Source organism: Protopterus annectens, chromosome 2.part1, assembly GCF_019279795.1.
Source record: "Protopterus annectens isolate FY-2018-M chromosome 2.part1, PAN1.0, whole genome shotgun sequence".
Taxonomy (NCBI): Eukaryota; Metazoa; Chordata; order Ceratodontiformes; family Protopteridae; genus Protopterus; species Protopterus annectens.
In genome coordinates this window covers 859,986,955-860,006,130 of record NC_056729.1, presented here as the reverse complement: position 1 = coordinate 860,006,130, position 19,176 = coordinate 859,986,955, and positions in this window count along the sequence as shown.

Here is a 19,176-nt window from a genome sequence, read left to right as displayed (position 1 = left end):
GATTCAAGCCCCTTGCCCTTTTATTCCAGCCACCTTCTACATGGCTAGATACATGGTACCCACCTACTTTCTCTTCCATTTTTTGTTATCATACTGTGCATACCTGGCTGCATACTAATATTCTTGCAACCAAGTTCATTAATGCACTGTTAAATAAAATAATTACAAAACTCTGCATCAACAGTTATCAGTAGCTTAAGGAATGCACATCTAATGCTCACCTTTTACATTACCTGTATAACTCACCAAGATAACTTGTACATGACTACTTGATGTCTAATGCCACAGCTGCCATCATAGCCACATCATGGTCAAATCAGGGACTAGACAGAGTAATGGAAAAATCCCCTAACCTCCCTACAGCAGCCATTCCAGTGTCCCATTACTTGGCTGTCTCTCCTCAATTGCTGTAAACACTGATCATTCCTTTTAGTGTGCATAATATTTGCTTCTTTACTTTTAGAATTATTACAGATATTTAAAACTTTTATTTCAAATTTTTAGCTCACAAACACTGTTGGGCATTTGCTAAACAAAGCAAAAGTCTCACATTGAAAACAAACAGCATGAACAGAAGTAAACTCCTCTTCTCTTGAAACTCACATTCATTGAACATGCCTTGAAATGCACATTCACCAGAAGCAGATGCAGTGCTTATTTATTCAGAGCTTCCCTGTGCCTGCTTGGACTCCTGTGACTACAAGACCTTTAGATTGCATCTAAAGCCATCTGTGGACCTACAAAGCTAACATAAGTATTTCGTTTTTGCACTTGCTCTATCTCAGTGATAGTTAACAGTTCTGTGCTGCATTTATTGATTTGTTTGAATTTATCACTATTTTTTTCAGCCTGCACTTGTTAAAGAAATGCCATCAATTTGCTACCGCATTGCTCGTATGTTGTTTTAATAGTATCCTGATATTTCTTAACCTCCTCTGATACTGCAAAAGCTGTTCTGAATTTACCAAAGTTCTGCTGAATTTTCTAAAATATTTCTTAAGTTTTGCAACGGTGTCTGTGTTTGTAGAAGTTTTCCTATATGTGCACACATTTTCTGTATTTGGGAATATTTCTCAGGGTTTGAACTTATTTCTAAGGATTCCTGATAATGCAGAAGTTCTGCCTTTTGTTGTAAAGCATTTGTTACTACACTTGAGCTCAAACCAGTTAATTTTATGTTAAGAGGGTTTTATACTCCACTCTGGTAGGAGCAGAGGGCTGATTCAATCCATCAAAATTGGGAACTGCTGATGGAAGGTTTGTTGCGTGTTTATCTGCTTGGCCTGAGGGCTTAAATGTGTTAAAGTCTTTCATCCTGCTGATATAAAAGCCTTACATTTGTGAGAGATTGTACTCATTTATTCATAGATTCCCTGTGCTTGGCTTTGAATCCTGTAACTGCAAGATCCTTGGATTACATCTAAAGCCATCCGTGGACCTACAAAGCTGATATAAGGTTCATAGGTTCATAGGTTGGTACTAGGCTATCAGCCCTAGGGCCTATACAAGCCTAGCCATAACAATTCCCTGGCTATTTCTTCCCACATTATTTACTTCCCTGGACCCCTGTCTAGCAGGGCGACTGACGTGATCCCTGGGGTGAATTTCCTTTCTCCCATCCAATCGTCAAGGTTCCTCTTGAAGAGGTCCAAAGAGGCATTCTGCTTGACATGTATGGGCAATCTATTCCAGAGTCTGGGGAGTCTCTGGGTCAGGAACCTATCCCTCCAGCATGTTTTGTTCATTGTGATGACAAGGTTTAGATCCCTGGAGCGTGTAGCTCTGAGGGATTGGGATTTCTTTAAGTGTAGCATGTCCAACAGCTCTGGGTTTGACATGGCCTTGTATGTTAAGCAGAGATCGCCTCTGAGTAGACGATATGCGACAGAGTATAGCTGGAGTTTTTTAAGGCGGTCAGCATAGGGCATCTGCTTTAGGCCTGTGATAAGCATTTTTTTGCTCTTGCTCTAACTGTCTCAGTGCTATTTAACAGTTCATTGTTATGTTTATTGATTTGTTTACATTTAGCACTATTTTGCAGCCTACACTTGTTAAAAGAAATGCCATCAGTTTGTTACTGTACAGCTCTTAGGTCATTTTAACAGTATCCTTATACTTCCTAACCTCCTCAGATACTGCAAAAGCTGTTCTGAGCTTATTAAAGTTCTCCTGAATTTGCCAAAATATTTTTAAGTTCTGCAAAGTTTTTCTGCTTGTAGAAGTTGTCCTAAATTTGTGCACATTTTCCTGTATTTCAGAACATTTCTGAGGGTTTGTGAACTTATTTCCTGATATTGCATGAGCTCTGCTTTTTGTTACCACCAAACATACAACACTGGAAAGCAGAGTCCTTGGACAAATGGAAATACTTGAATAAATGGAAAAAAAATTCTTTAATTAACATACAGTCAAGCACAGAAACGTTTTCGTCACACTTAGACTTCATCCGATTAAAAGAACATTAACTTCCCTCTGCCTTTTATTCTTCCTGTGGTTGTCACTAACCAATCGAATAAAATACTTCATTAAACTCAGTTAACATACAAAGTTAAAAAACTTCACATAACCCTGTGCAATATACCAACTTAATTTTCAATATAATCATAAAATTCATGTACAAAATGTTAATAAAACAGTTAAAATACATTAATGTATATATTATTCAAGTATTCCCGTTTGTCCAAGGATTCTGCTTTCCAGTGGTGTACATTTGATGGTTACTAGTGAATTTTACACCATTTATTTCCTTCTTTTTTGTTGCTTTGCTTTTTGTTGTAAAGCATTTGTTACTGCACTTGAGCTCAGAACCAGTTTGTTTAACATTAAGAGGGTTTTATTCTGCATTCTGGTGGGAACAGAGGTCTAATTTAACCAATTCAAGTTGGGTCCTGCTGGTGGAAGGCTTATTTTGTGTTTATCTGATTGGCCTGAGGGCTTAACTGTGTAAAAGTATTTTGTCCTGCTGGTATTAAAGCCTTGCACAAATGCAGTTACATGTGCCTTGCAGTGCCTTGTATATACACAACCATTTCCAGTTTAAAATTATGTATAGAAAATGTTCTCCATATTCACCCACTCTTTGTAGCTGCTCAAAGAGCTGCCAGTTTGCACATAGAGTAGCACCACTGCTGGTCATATTATAATATACTACTAAACACTCGCACTTAGACCTACTCCTTCCCATCTACTAAGGATCTCATATAATGGATAGGCATTTCCCTGTCATGTCTGTTTCTGGGTTGGTGGATATGGCATCCTGAGGTAGTGTAGTAACTGCCTCATGTTCACTGACAACCACTTAGTTTTAGAGCAGACACAGTATGTGAGAGATGTGTATACATACACATATATATATATATATATATATATATATATATATATATATATATATATAAAAAAAATACAATGTCATTGGAGGCAAAGCTCTCACTTGCACATAAGAAAAATGCAAACCAGGTTGTTATCGTTACACCCAAAACACCCACTACAAACACTAATGAACAAATACATAGACCAACATATGCAGAGGTATTCACATGAAATTTACTCAAACCTCCATGACCTCCTAAAAGTATCTCTCCATGTCCCTGTGCACAGTCAAAAAAGACAGTGCCTCACACAACACATAACTCTGAAAGTCATAGTAACCCCACTTCCAAACCCATTAGGCAATACACCACATAACCAAACACAACCATACATTCTAGTTATTGGGGATTCCATTGTAAGAAATACTGATGTCCACCTTACCAGGATAAACAAGGAGAAATGAGCTGTCTGTCTGGATCCAGGATCTGCCAGATTAGGCATGCACTTAGCACTTTAATTCACAAGTGCCAGTATTACACAGTTATAGTCCATGTGGGCGTAAATTACCAAAGACATACCTCACTGGAGTATATGAAGAGAGAGAAGATGAAGCTCTCTGAATATGTGTCCCAGGCAGGTATGAGTCTAGCCTTGAGTAGCATCCTATCTTCACCAATGATGATGCCACTGTGCCAGCAAAAAATGATTGACTTCAACAATTGGCATAGTTTTTGGTGTCACAAGAAGGGGATCCAATATCTGTCAGCCTGGGGAGACATGATCAACAAATCACAATGCTTTGCCAAAGATGGTTTGGACTTCTCATCACTTGGCTTCTGGATACTGTCAAAAACATTGTCCATCCACATAATGCCTCTTATTAGGCCATGCCAAGTTGTTAAAACCTCTAACATAAAAAAATCACTTGGGACAATTTAAAGGTACTGCTGCTCAATGCTAAGAGTTTAAATAAAAAACTGCACTCCCTAGAAGCACTCTTCACTCTGGAGAATGCAGACATATGTGCAGTTACAGAAACATGGCTCAGAACTATGGAGAGCATCCTGTCTAGCAAAGGCTACAATAGTTTTCATTCGATGCCCGTTAACTCAGGATAAAACAAAGGGAGCAGGTGTCTCATTGTTTATAAGGGACAAGAACACAGCCAGACTAGTCCAACAACCTGACTCATTTGAGCTGCTACATGCCGAAATTATCATGGGTACAACTCCCTATCATATCATTGCCAGCTACAGATACCCTAACATGAGTCTGGAAAACCAGAACTCCTGCCATAAGGTTTTTTTTTTATTTTTAATTATGTTCGTAACCTCAGGGGAAGAGCTAGCAATGTGCTGAGTCCTGAATGGCAGCACTCATATATCCAGCTTGAAACTGTAGCAAACCTGCTGGCCGGCAAGTTTAGTTCAACCCCCCCCCCCCATCTCCTATCACATCCAAAGAAATACCCTCAACCACCCCCTACTAGCCATTACAAGGGAACAGGTTCTTACTGTGCTCACTAAAGCCAAAAACACAGCCTCCATGAGTCCTGACAACATTCCAGGATGCTTCTTAAATAATTTAAAACAGAATATATCTGGGCCACTAGAAAACCTTTTTAATCTCAGCATTTGGATGGGCTAGATAACTGCATCACTTGTCCCTCTGCACAAAGGGGGCTCATCAACTGACACAGGGAACTACAGACCCATAAGCTTGACCAGTCTTGTCTGCAAGGCCATGGAGAGAATTATCATGGGCCTTATCAATAATAACACAGGAAATCTCTAAACAATGGACAAGACATAATTTGGCTTTGTCAAAGGGAGGTCTTGCCTCCTCAGTCTTGTGGACTTCTTCGAGAAAGTCACCAGGGCCATGGATGAGGGTAAAATGGTACACACTACTTAGCTAGCCCTGGACAAAGCTTTTTACACAATCTCCCTCTCAAAATCATAGATAAATTTACTGCGTTTTGCATAAACCCCTACATCATCAGGTGAATAGCAAACTGGCTCACTGAAAGGACACATGTTGTCCAGATAGGCACATTCTCTTCTGATAAGAAACCTGTTACTAGTAGTGTCCCACAGGGCCCGGTGTTGGGACCCCTCTTGTTTGGTAAATACTTCTCTGAAGAGATGGTCAATATTAGGGTCCTCTGGTTCACCAAGTTCATCTACGACTGTAAGGTGGGAGCAGTCATCAAATCTGCAAATTATGTTAACATCCTACAAACAGACTTAAAAATAACAAATGGCTGGTGCGAAAACCATGTTCTAAGACTAAATGCTAAAAAATGCATAATTGTACACTTTGCTATATCAGGCATCTCTGTAAATGATAATATTGATAGCACACCCCCAAAAGTAGATCCAGTGGTGAGTGACCTAGGAGCAAAGATAGACAGCAACCTAAACTTTGATCACAAGGTAGCTATGGTAGTGAGGAAATCCTTCTGTGTGGCTCAACTTATAAGTAAAGCCGTGGCATCAAGGTCAAAGGAAGTCATAGTGCCATTGTACTTGACCCTCATCAGGCCCATTATCAAGTGCAGCGCTCCCTTATGCATGTACCTAACCAGGCACTTACACCAACTGGAGCAGCTGTAGAGGTTTCTCGCTAAACTAAAAAACATACAATGCATAAGACACATGACTTATGTGGACCAACCAAAGGCTCTACCTCTTTACTCCAACTCATATCATTTATTGGGAGGTGACATGCCTAACCTACAAGGTATTCTCTGTTCCAGCCCTGATGAAAGTGTTACATATTTGCAAGAAAAATGATATGAGGGTAACACATTCCATGGACCTAAACCTTATTTGTAACTCTAACAGAAGTTGCTAGAGAAACAGATTCATATCCCAAAGGCTACCTCGTCTGTGGAATAAACTTCCAATATTTGTAAAACAAAGGCTATCCTTCACGCTCTTCAAAAAGAATTTCGATAAATGTATGGGGAACCATATATTCACTCCTGGGGGTACCTCCCATATCCATTATGGACAGGGACAGTCTGTAAATTGACTCAAGACTCCAACACACAAAGACCCACTACCCTGATACTACCCCATCCCATATCTGGGGAATTAAGATATAATTTTGTCATATCTGGGGTATTATTGTCTAGGCTTGTAAAGGGTCTTGCACTATTAGCCTAGTAATCGCCTACAAACCTTGGACTCTGGGCTTTTTTCAAAACATGCCCCCCACCCACTACATTTTTAGGACCATGCATAAATACATGTGTCCGTTGGTCCACACTCCTGATTGTTGTAAATTTTATTTCTTGTTTAATAGAGTAACATTTGTTAGAATGAGTCTTGCATTTCTATTTTTGTTAATTTTCCAGTAAGCAGTGAAACAAAATATATGGATCAATAATGACAAAAAATAGCCATTTCAGAATTTCACCTATAAATGACCACTCAAACTGCTGTCATTACAATCCATCAATATCTGTACTCAACAATTACTGACAGTTTACTGACGCTATACATATCACCCGTCTGATTGTGATAAAAACGGCCACAGTAAATTACAAAACCACAGTAGTCCTGCAAAAATAGACTAATAATAACACTACATTTATCAGTTTAACAGGGTCATTTCTTTATTCTCAGACATCCCCAAACCCAACAATTATAGCTATAATGTTGACTGCATCCTTCTCAGATGCCAGTGCCAAAAAATTAATAATGACCAGCATTAGGCTGTTTCACATAGACAGTAGCCAAAATTCACTTACATCCACACGAGTCCTCCAAAGCTAGATTAAAGACTGCTTAAAAAAATTACCAGATTATAAGAACATAAAGGTTCTTATATCCACAGAGAGCCCTTTCACCCCCACCAGCAGTTATGGCCACTTTGTTAACTGTATACTTCCCTTATTGTTGTGAAGAAATAACTTACATGTGCTTTATTGGTAGCTTTTGATGAACTACATGAAACTGTATAAAGATCACTAGCATCATGCCATAAGAGCCAGCTATGTGTAGCACAGTTTAAATAGAAGAGTAAGACAGTATAAGAAGTATTAACCACCTGATAACATATGCTAAGTGAATATGCATAATCTTCACAGAAGTAAAATTCATCAGACTAATTCCACATTAAAGATTACTAATGCAAAGTTAGCTGTTGGCAAACAGTTTTGCATTTCATTGCTTCATCTACAAATAAAAATACCAGTTGCTATGTTACATTAAAAAAACGGTGTACTACAGTGATGTTGCCATAACATTTCCTGAACTAGATATGCTGTGCAAGAAGGAATGGCTGGTAAACAATGACAACAGGTTCATTATTACTAAGCATGGACTACTGCATACCTTTAAGGAGCCCACCCCCAAATTTCTAGTTTCTCCAAAACATGTTCTGATTAAGTGACTTGGTAAATGTCTCACAGTAAGTAAATGAAGGTGGAATGAGTCAAACTCTACACCTTTGGTGTGGGAAGCAACTCATTAACAAGTATGAGCTTTATTCCAGTGTGCTAACTGCCAGAATAAGTCTTAAATTAAATGCAGAAATAATTTGCATTGCAGTCTTGGAGAGAAGACTTTATCACAGTAATACAAAACAACAACTACATAATGGCTGATGAAGATAGGATGGTTCTGATCATCACTCAAAATGGTGCTGACTATATGAAAAAACAATTGTCACCCCTTCACAGTTGCTGAAAGTTATAAAGAAAGTACTTCAACTAAAATGCAGCATGTTTAGACTGCATCACACAATCCATGCCTATTAATGAATTCATTCATTCATTAATTTTTAGTGCAATGAATAAAGCAAAACAATTAAAGACAATGTAAGTTCTGCAGCAGTTTTTGTTCAATAAATAATACAACAATCAGAAATATTACTGTACACAACACACTCTTTTGGCTGGGGAGAGGCTTACATGCTTGCAAGACTCCTACATCTTATTTTTGACCTCCCTATGTCTCCTTTGCCATCTAGAATAACTATCCCTTCTGGCATAATACAGTACAGGCCTGACTTATTTGAATGTCATTGCAGCATATACTTCCAGAGTCAACAGAACCAGATTGTGGACAACTGGCCCTATGCAGAGTAATGAATCAGGCCCCTGCCGCCCATACCAGTATCTCATTACTTGGTTATCTCCCCCATTTACCATAAACACTATTCAAACCTGTTAGCTTAGTGTTTTCTTCATCTTTACATTTATAATTATTACATACATTCGGATTTAATTTTAAATATTTCAAATTGTACATAAAAAACACTGACTGATATTTTCTAAACAAAACATTATCACAATGAAAACTGACAATATAAAAAAGAGAAAAGGACATTTCCCTTGAAGGTTACAATTAATGAAAATGCATCTGACATCCCATTAAACTGTAAGAGACATGCCGGCTGGGATTTATATTAAGACAGGCCCTATGTGAGTGCAGGAATTCAACAGATTTATAAATAATGCATTAGCTTACAGCCTGGGAAAGCCCACTGGACAATCCTTTATCAAGAGTATTTTCTGGTGAAGTAACTTTGCAGAGTCACATAGAAAACAAGTGAAAGTTGAAGGAATCAAACTACATACTACAGGAAGCAGCCTGACTCTGCTGCATCAAGTGCTAGAAAATGTGTTGCAGCTCATGCGGTGCATTTCATATCTGTGTGTCTGCAAAAAAATAAGCTAAATTAAAAAAAATGTATTCATGGTTAAAATATTAACATTAAACTCAACCATGCTGCCCAGTTTATTCAAAGTTGAATAGTAAACACTGTCAACATTCAAGAGAACAAGGAAACCAAGGATCATATTAAAAAAACATGATTTATATGTTCTGGCAGAATAGAAGACAGCAGCAGTAATCCCTCTGCATAAAGAGGGAACATCAACTGACCCTGGGAATTATAGGCCTATAAGCTTGACTAGCCCTATATGCAAGACATGGAAAGAATTATTATGGACCTTATTAACAATGACATAGGTAATCTCCAAACTCTGGAACCAACACAGTGCAGATTCGGTAAAGGTAGATCATGGCTGTTAAACATGGTTGACTTCTTTGAGAAAGTCACCAAGACCCTAGATGAGGTAAAGACAGTGCATACCATCTATCTTGACCTAGCCAAGGCATTTGACACAATCACCCACTCAAGTATTGTAGAGAAACTTTCCCATTTGGGAATTAACCCCTACATTACCAGATGGGTAGCCAATTGGCTTACTGACAAGACACATACTGTCAAAGTGGGTGACTTTACCTCTAGCAAAAGACCAGTTACCAGTGGCCTACCACAGGGTTCTGTGCTGCATCTCTTCCTGTTCAGAATTTATTTCTCATAAGTCCAGGTAAACTTGGATGGCCTGTGGCTGCCCAAGTTTGCTTATGTTTACAATTTGTGAGCAATTATTGAGTCCCCCAGTGATGTTAATATACTGCAGGCAGAGTTAACACTGACAAATGACTGGTGCCAGAGCCACTGATTAAAGTTAAATGCAAAAAAAAAAGCATTATTATTCCTTTTGGGAAAGCTGACATCCCTGATAATTACATTATAGGCAGCTCCCCCCAAGTGCATTCCCAGTGGTACATGATCTGAGTAGTCAGGTTGATAGCAATTTGAACTTTGACCACTAAATATCCACAGTAATAAGGAAATCCTTATGAGTGACACATCTTATAAGTAAAGGCATCACATCTATATTTAAGGATCTTATAATTCCACTATACTCAGCCCTCATCAGACCAATAATTGAGTAGAATGCTCCCTTTTGCATGTGCCTCACCAGACACCTGCAACAACTGGAGAGATCAGAGGTTTCTCACCAAGAAATTACAGGGTACACAAAACAAAGTCTTATGCAGAAAGACTGAAAGCCCTAGCATTGTATTCTGTCTCCTACAGGTTGCAAAGGAGTGACCCGTGCCTGGTTTAGAGGACAGTCTCTGACTCGGCCCTGATGGAAATACTACACATTCATAAATCAAAATGCAGGAGGGTCACTTGCTCCAGGGATCTTAACTTCACCTCTGACATGAACAGGTCATGCTGGAGAGATAGCTACATTTCCCAGAGACTGTCATTTGTCTGGAACAAGCTTCCAATTCATTTAAAATAGAGCCCTTCACTGACTCTCTTCAAATGCAACTGCAACCAAGAATTCTGCAAGGACGGCAGGTGCCAAGTCTCAAAATAAAACAAAGTCACAAAAGGCCAGCACCCAACTGGATATAGAAATATTTAATGTGTGGCAACACAAGACATAAACACCAAACCGGTTTCGGCCCAATGGCCTTTTTCAATGTATAACTCAGTCTGTAGTCAACCACCTAATTTTATACATAACCAAAGACATGAATTAATCGTTAATTAAACAATTATAAGTGTTCATTCAGGCCAGGTGGAAATAATTCCCCCAGTTTTACAATCCATGATTTTTCTTTTTTTTATTTAATAATTTATGCCAACCTGTTTTAAAAGATCTGTGCTTCATAATTCTGTCAATAATGATAAATTTGAAAGTAGGTGTTTTGTAGGACATGGTATGTTTATAAAAAGCATTGGTCAAATATTTATTTCTAATGTTGCTAATATGTTCTGAAATCGGAAATATAATGGGTCTAGAAGTTTGGCCAACATAAAAAGTTGAACACAAGCAAATTGCAAGGTAAATGGCCCAATCACTGGTACAGTTAGAAAAACATTAATAGAAAAAAAAATGTTTGGAGTGTTTTTACTAAAAAATTCCTTAGTCTGAAAAATGTGCTTGCAAAAAGAGCAGTGTCCACAAGGCTAACACCCCACTACTTGCGTCCCATCCAGTGTAGCCTGTATGGAATGTTCCACTGGTATATAGTGTTTAAAATAGCTGAAGTGACTCCCCAGTTTGACCTCTATGAAAAGAAAATGAACATTTATCCCCTAACATGTCACATAATTTATCATCAGCCAAAAGAATATCCCAGTGCTGTTGCACTATGTCCAAAAATTCATAGGTATTTCTACCATAGGTAGTGGTGAACCTAATTTTATTATCCCCCTGAAATTGATGTTTCTTGTATGTGAGTAAATTGTTTCTGAAAAGCTGTTGAACCTCCCTACTAGCCTGCATTACCTTAGCCATGGAATACCCACGTTCCCTGAAATGGTTAATAAGATCTTGATCAAAGTATTTGTAGTCCTCCTCAGTGTTGGAGCAGATCCTATGTATCCTCATAAATTCTGACTTGGGAATATTAGTAACAATGTGTTTTGGATGACAGCTGGAGGCATGTAGTAATAATTTTGAATGGTGGGGTTTCCTGTATAATGAACTGGATAAGGTACCATCAAGTTGTTTATGTATGGTTACATCCAGAAAATAAATAGATGTCACATCATAATTAACTGTAAACCTTATACCCCATTTATTTTCATTCAAATACTGTGAGGATTTGTGACTATTACATTATTTTGCTGGAGCTGTGCCAAGTCGAACGGACTGCACAGGCAATAAATATTCTGCTTTGGAAGCTGTGGTGTCCTTTTTTTACTGGCTATACTTCATTGTTTGGTTCTAGGGTGAAGAGGGTAACTTCCCCCAGTGCAAAGTGTTATGCAGTGTGTACAGCCATCTTGATTCCATTTGCTCTTTAGTGCATAAAGCTGATATTGCATTTGATGTCACCCTGAGCACTGTAAAACTCCGTATGTGGTCTAAACTGCTTCTTCCATTTTTATCAAGCAGTTTGCCACATTTTAAAAGAAGAAAAAACATTTTTTTCTTTCTTTTCAATTAAAACCAGACCATATGTGTAGTATAAACTGTAACAACTGCTTGCTGCATTTATAACAAGCAGTTTACTACAGTTTAAAAGAAACATGACTTTTCTTTGTTTTTTTTTTAAATTTATTTATTTAATTAAAGCCTGAGTTCTATAGTGCTCTATTAGCAGTCCAAAGTGTAGCAACTGTAACTGCTTCAGTTCTGTGATCTGGTAGCTTGTGTTCCTGAAATGCAGGAGCCAACCAGCAGCTGTGAAAGAAATATTTTTTTTAAAGAACTCCAGCAGGAAATAATAGTTTAAGAACATCATTTCCTCCAGCAGGATGATTTTTTAATGGGTTCAGACTTTTTTTTAATTAAATCTTGTATAGCAGGCCAAGGCCTTCCCAGCACTGGGCCCTAGGCAGCTGCCTAGGTTGCTTGTGCTAGATCCAGCCCTGGCTGCCATTGATGAATATTATCTTTGATAAGCAAGTATTGCTAATATTCATACATCTAGAAAAAAGATAACATTCTTTAGGTCAAGTTGTGTGTATGGTACTCTTAACTGGTTAGTAGAAAAAAATAACAGACTGAACAAAGTGCTGTAACATTCAAAGAGCAGCAGTGGGTGTCATGCCTCCAAAACAATGAAATATCTATAATAGTTAGTATAGGCATGTAGTTAACAGTCATGTCAAGCAGTATATCAAAGATGCAGGGACAGTCCAGTTTTAACGGGCATATATATTTACTGAATAATTGACTAATGGAAAAAAATAAGTTGCAGTAATAATCCACATGAGCTTGCTACATTCTGTAACAAAGGGTGCAACTTCCAGCTGCTCTGATAGCATAGAGGTACAAAGCCCTGACTATAGCCCAGACAACCCAGGTTTCATTAGCAGGCCAAGGTACTGATGGATTGACAGGGAGGGAAGGACATCATCATTCCTGGTGGAAAGGTGGTTCTGTGGATATCTCCTTTGATGATCCCTGGTAGAGGCTGGGGACTTCACTGTTTGAAGGCATGATCTGAAGAGAGGGATAGGGTAGTGATGTGGCTGAGCTGCTGCAGAGGTGGAGTGAAATGATGCATGACCCCATTACATGTCTGCCACCTCAGGCACAACCAGGAGAACCATGTGGGAGGTGGGAATAAAAAAATAAGTCATAAAGGAACCCTCATCAACAGATTTTGATGGCTGGTTCCCCCAGGATGCTCTTAGGATCTGTGTTAGCCCCAACACCATTGGAGAACATCCAGAGGATATGAGGTGGCTGGTAGACCAGGCAATGGATACAGTACACTGGGTAGGAAGCTGTGATATGCATAAGGGAGAAAAAGCAACCCCCCCCCCACAAAAAAATAAAGAGTGTGATCTCCACCAACACTACAGGCATACACACACACACACACACACACACACACACACACACACACACACACACACACACACACACACACACACACACACACACGCTCACGCACACAAACACACACATTCATTATGTAAATAGGGTGACTGAGCACAAACATAACTAGGCATGGTGAAGGGGCAGCTGGATTAGGAGAAAGCTGTCAGGGGTATGAATGTCATGTGCTAATAGACAAGGATAAGGAAAGGGCACCAGAGTGGATGAAGACTTGCTGAATGGTAGCAGTTAAGCCATGAGTAAGATGAGTTTCATTTGTCTTGGCTACTTGCAAATGAAATTATACTGTTTGAATAAATACAACACACTTTGTTTACACCAACTTGGTTTAAACTTCTCTGTTTTACACAAAGAGAATATATCATAAAGTCTACATGGTCATGAAGGTACAGAATACAAATTTTAATGTTCATTTCTGTATAAATTGTTTTATATAGAACTTGGTACTTCTATTGCATTCCATTTTCCCATTCAGACCTGCCTTACTTTTACCCCAGGATCCTCTTTTCCTTTTTCACTATACATATCAACTACCTATCAATGCAGCAATCTTCTTTCAATCCCAGTACTGCTAATGTATCATGGTAGTAACTGAGAAAACCAGTGCCCCAACTGGCTGCAGAAATATTCAGTACTGAAAATTGGCTGTGAGATGCAAACAATTAAGGTAATGAAACTGATGGCATGAACCAAAGATAAAAGTGTGCACTGCTGCATAGCTATCAGCATTTCTAAAAACTAAAGGTAAGCACCGCTTACCAAACTAAAGGGGAAGGGCATCTGTTAAATATTTCTGTTTGGTGAAAAGATCACTACCTGTAGATAGAGAGAAACAAATGAGAGGAATAGGTATTACAAGCACATTACTTATTTTTTCATTTGACAACATGCATTTTTAAAATGCTATGTACACTTAATGGCCACAATTTCAAAACACTTGCTCTCAGTGTACGTGACCATTTATACTGAGTGTAGGTGTTTTGGAATTGGATCCTCATATTAAGCCAGTTTATAAATAGACCTTACAATTAAGCAAGTCACTTACACTGTGAGTAAGTCTTTTAGAATCAGGGCAGACTTAAACTGACAGCAACTGTTTTGGAATCTGGCCCCAGCTTGTCGTAAGATACAAATACAAGTTTGTTTGTGGTATGTAAGACAATGACAAGAATATTCCTCTCAAAACTCAAGACGTCTCTTCCTCTCATGACTTGAAGAACACCTTTAAGGTTGTAAGAAAAAAAATATAAGAAGGCTCATGCAAGATGTGATGAATTAAGGGAGTTATTTGCTTATTTCTTGATCTATCTATGCTGTTTAATATTTTGTTTTACAGATGTGAACTGAATTAGTTGATATCTTTTTTTACTTGGTTAGCTTGGAGGAATTCTAAGAGCAGATGGACTGCAAGTACAGAAAAAGAAAGAAAGTTGACTTTGCTCATGGTATGCAGTTTCAACCTGTGCTTTGCTATTTGATGTATTTATAAACGAAGGAGACCTTTCTGGAGACATATACACTGGTAGAAATTAATAACCCATGCTGTCCCATATAATGTATTACATGTTATCATAACAGTGACAGACACCTAAGATATACTGCAGTATACCATGGTAATGTGTGGTGTCTCCTTTGTTTATAATATCACATAGTAATCTGACCAGATTCATATAATTCATGTACTGCTATGTTAACTTTTACTGAGCTCTGTCATAAACTATAATACTAAGTTAATCTCATTTGAACATTGTGTTGTAATATATATTGCCAGATAACCCATGTGATGCTGTATTTATTTACTTATCAGGATATTTTTTTGCTGATTTGTTTGTTTGTTTACATTTTTTGTTTTGTTTTTCAGGTAAATAAGCTGAACCTCTTGGTGCCCTTTTTCACTTGAGTAGCTCAGGTGAATTCCTCAGATTAGCAGGGAAAACTTGTGTGCAGGAGGTGCAAAACAGAGAAGGAAGTTGACCTTTTTTCTCTATTAAAATTACTAATGGTATACAATTGTAACTTTTTCTTTGCCTTGAGAAGCTGTTATAGTATCTAAATAAGACATATATGGAGCCCAATGATGTACTATGATATACTGCAGTAACCTCTGCTGCACATTGTGATGTACAAAGGCACATCCTGGTAGCTATTATTTTACCCTCTCATACACTACTATTTAACATGAGAACTACTAAAGGGTTCTGTGATGTACTTTAACACCATGATTTCTGCATGGGTACCTGTGATTACTATCTTACTGTGGTAACATTTCCAGAGGTCTGTGATACAGTGTGGTACCATGGCAACCAATGATGAATGCTGTGACTTATCACTGCTTACTTTGCTTGCATATTTGTGGAGTTCTGAACAAAAAAGAGAAATTAAAAAAGTTGATTATTATTATTAATTTAAAAATAATATTCATCTTACTGAATATAGTACTTTTATGGGGGAAGGGCGCTGCAGCCCAACAGCCAGTACTATGTGCTGCCATGATCATGCATAAGATTTATGAGATCTCCAGGCACTTTAATAGGCCCCACAGTGCAGCTAGACTAAGTTTTCTTATGTGATGATGTAACCGTGTCATCGCTACTATTTGGACAGTCTATCATGGTGAGTGGCCCTAAAGGCCCTGTACTAGTAGAAGAATTTCAGGGAGTGGGTAAGCTTGTAAACTGAACATTAAACAGATGAACCAAATTAACAGGATTAAGAACCACTCCATCTTTTATAATAGGATTATCCAGTCAATACAGGTCTTCTGACTATTCATATAAAAAAAGAATTATTAGACTTGTCATTGTCTAAATGTTACTCATAGATGCCATTGCTATCAATGACAGCATGACATAGTTGCTTTGCTCTCCTAGATGCAAGTGCTTTAAACTTTCTATGTATCTTAAATGTATGCCTCTTTTTCTTAAAATCTTGGTAAGTCCACCACAAAGGAGAGAGTATTAGAGACCTCTGAGGTAGCATTACAACCAAGAAGAGTCTAAATGAACCCAGTTGTTGCCCAATCTTACTATGACTCTGTTATGTAGTAATGGTATATACAGAAGACCCATACAAAGCCTTACAGTATACTTTGGTGTCCTTGGTATCTGTGGCAACCTGTGCTGTGCCCTTTGATTTTTTGCTGTTTATATTGGTAAGCTGTGATGAGTCCTGTGGGTACCGTGACAACCATCAATGAAACCTGTGATGTGCTATGATATATCATGACCTTTAGTAAGTCTTATGGTACACTTTGATATTACATTAACCTGTTTAGAACATGTGATGTACTACAGTGTCACATGGTTACTATTCCTATGTCCTGAGATTAACCTACTGCTAGTTTAACCTTTGCTTTGTCATGTGATGTGCTTTGACACCCTAGCAACCTTTAAGTATTGTGATGTACTCTACATTCTTCAATCATTGTAATACACTCTGTAATAAAATGTAATATATATTGGTATCCTGTATAGGTAAATTGAATACACTGTTAATTTATTTATTTATATGGTCATTTGTTTGTCTGCCTGGTTGGTTGATTGGTTTATTCTGCTTAATTTTTCATTTTATTTTACAGGCAAGTGAACTGAATGGCTTGGTATAGTTTTTATCTTTTGAGTGGATTTCACAGATTAGCTGAGAAATCCTTGCTTAGTAAGGGTTTGAAAATAGAAAGAAGTTATCCTTCTCATCTCTTTGAATTAGTTATGATATATAGTTTCCCCTTAACCAGGAAGCAGACCTGTAGTGTACAGTAGCTGATTTGAGTTAGTAAAGACTCCACACTCAAGCCCACAGATATACCCTGCCAAGAACCTACCTGCAGCCAAGACCCATTGAAGACTGCTCTGTCCATTTTTTGGGTGTAATTGAAGTTAGTAAAGACTCCACACTCAAGCCCACAGATCTACCCTGCCTGGAACCTACCTCTGGCCAAGACCCATTGAAGACTTACTCTCTCCATTTTTTTGGGGTGTAAATGAAGTTAGTAAAGAATTTATACTCAAGCCCACGTACCTACCCTGCCTGGAACCTACCTGTGGCCAAGACCCATCGAAGACTGCCTCTCTCTATTTTTTGGGGTGTAATTGAAGTTAGTACAGACTCCACATTCAAGCCCACAGACCCACCCTGCCTGGAAACTACCTGTGGCCAAGACCCATTGAAGACTGCCTCTGTCCATTTTTGGGGTGTAATTGAAGTTAGTAAACACTCAACACTTAAGCCCACAGAACTATCCTGCCTGGAACCTACCTGCGGCCAAGACCCATTGAAGACTGCCTCTCTCCATTTTTTGGGTGCAATTGAAGTATGCCCTGTTAAAGTTAATTGTTAAATATCTTACCAGCACTGTTTTCCCCTGTTTGCTGCTTCTTGCACATCTCCAACCCGCTCCCTAGTCCTCCATCTTCCAGTTAATTTATTTTCCCCCTCTCCTGCCTTCTACAGATACTCTTACTCTTAATATCCTTATCTACTGTTCTCCCATCTCTGATTATTTTCTCGCTAGCTTGCCCTTCTGCACTACCCTATCCTGTTAGCCTTTGATAGCTTCCTTACTCAGTTCTGATATCTCCTGCCCTACTGACCTTTTCAGATTTCTCCCTGTGCCTTACTCTACACCCTCCTGCTTCTCCTGCCTGAGACCAAACATACCAGCATTGCTGATTGTCTTTCTTGGGGACTTTTGAGGTCACTGCGGGTGTAGCCTCACTCCATTCGCTCCTGTACCCTACCCCCTTCCCACCCACCCCCACTTTCATTACTTTTATCCTCTCCAATTCCTTCCCTTCCTGCCAATTTCTACCACTCATACTCCACTTCTTACCTGCAACCATCCCACCCATACACATCACTATCTACTACATCACTTCCTGTTCTCAAACCACCTCATCCACTCATCCCACAGCTTTACTCCCCACCCAACCTAATATGCTACTTTTATACTTTACCTTACCAATTCTAGCACTGCTCTCTGCTCTAACCTTCTGTCACACCAACCTTTAACAGCCTTTCATATACTCTCCTACCACATGTATCCACAAACCTTCCCCTCCATCTCACTCCTACTTAATCTCCCCTTCTCTCTTCAACTTCTTCATTAACTGCTTTCATAAATTTACTATATTAGAGAACTACCCTCTTTCCTATAACACCAAGCCAAAACTACACTACCATCTCTTGTTATTTATTACCTAGTAATATACTTCTCACTAGCAACATTCACCCCAATCCTGCCCCCCCTCCTCCCCATAACCTTACACTTCACATCCCCTCCTCCATCCCCCCATCTCCCAACCTATTTCACCCTTCTCATCCTCCATCTTACCAAACTTCACTACACACTCACCTCTCAGTCTATTCCCTAAATATTCAAACCTACACTAATAAAATCACTGAGCTACATTCCTGGATTGCCCAAACCACCCCTCACATCCTAGCCTTATCCAAAACTTGGGTAAAACCCACATAACATACAAAGAAATACTTCCACCGGCTATAATATCTACTGCTCTGATAGAAATTCAGAAAAGGGTGGTGGTGTTGCCATTCTCTATTCTGATAGCCTTAACCTATCACCTATCACTATCCCAACTCCAGACTTCCACCAAGCTGAACTTATCATCCTAAATGGTCATCTAAACCCTCGCAAGAAATTTGTCATTGCCTCCATATATATCCCC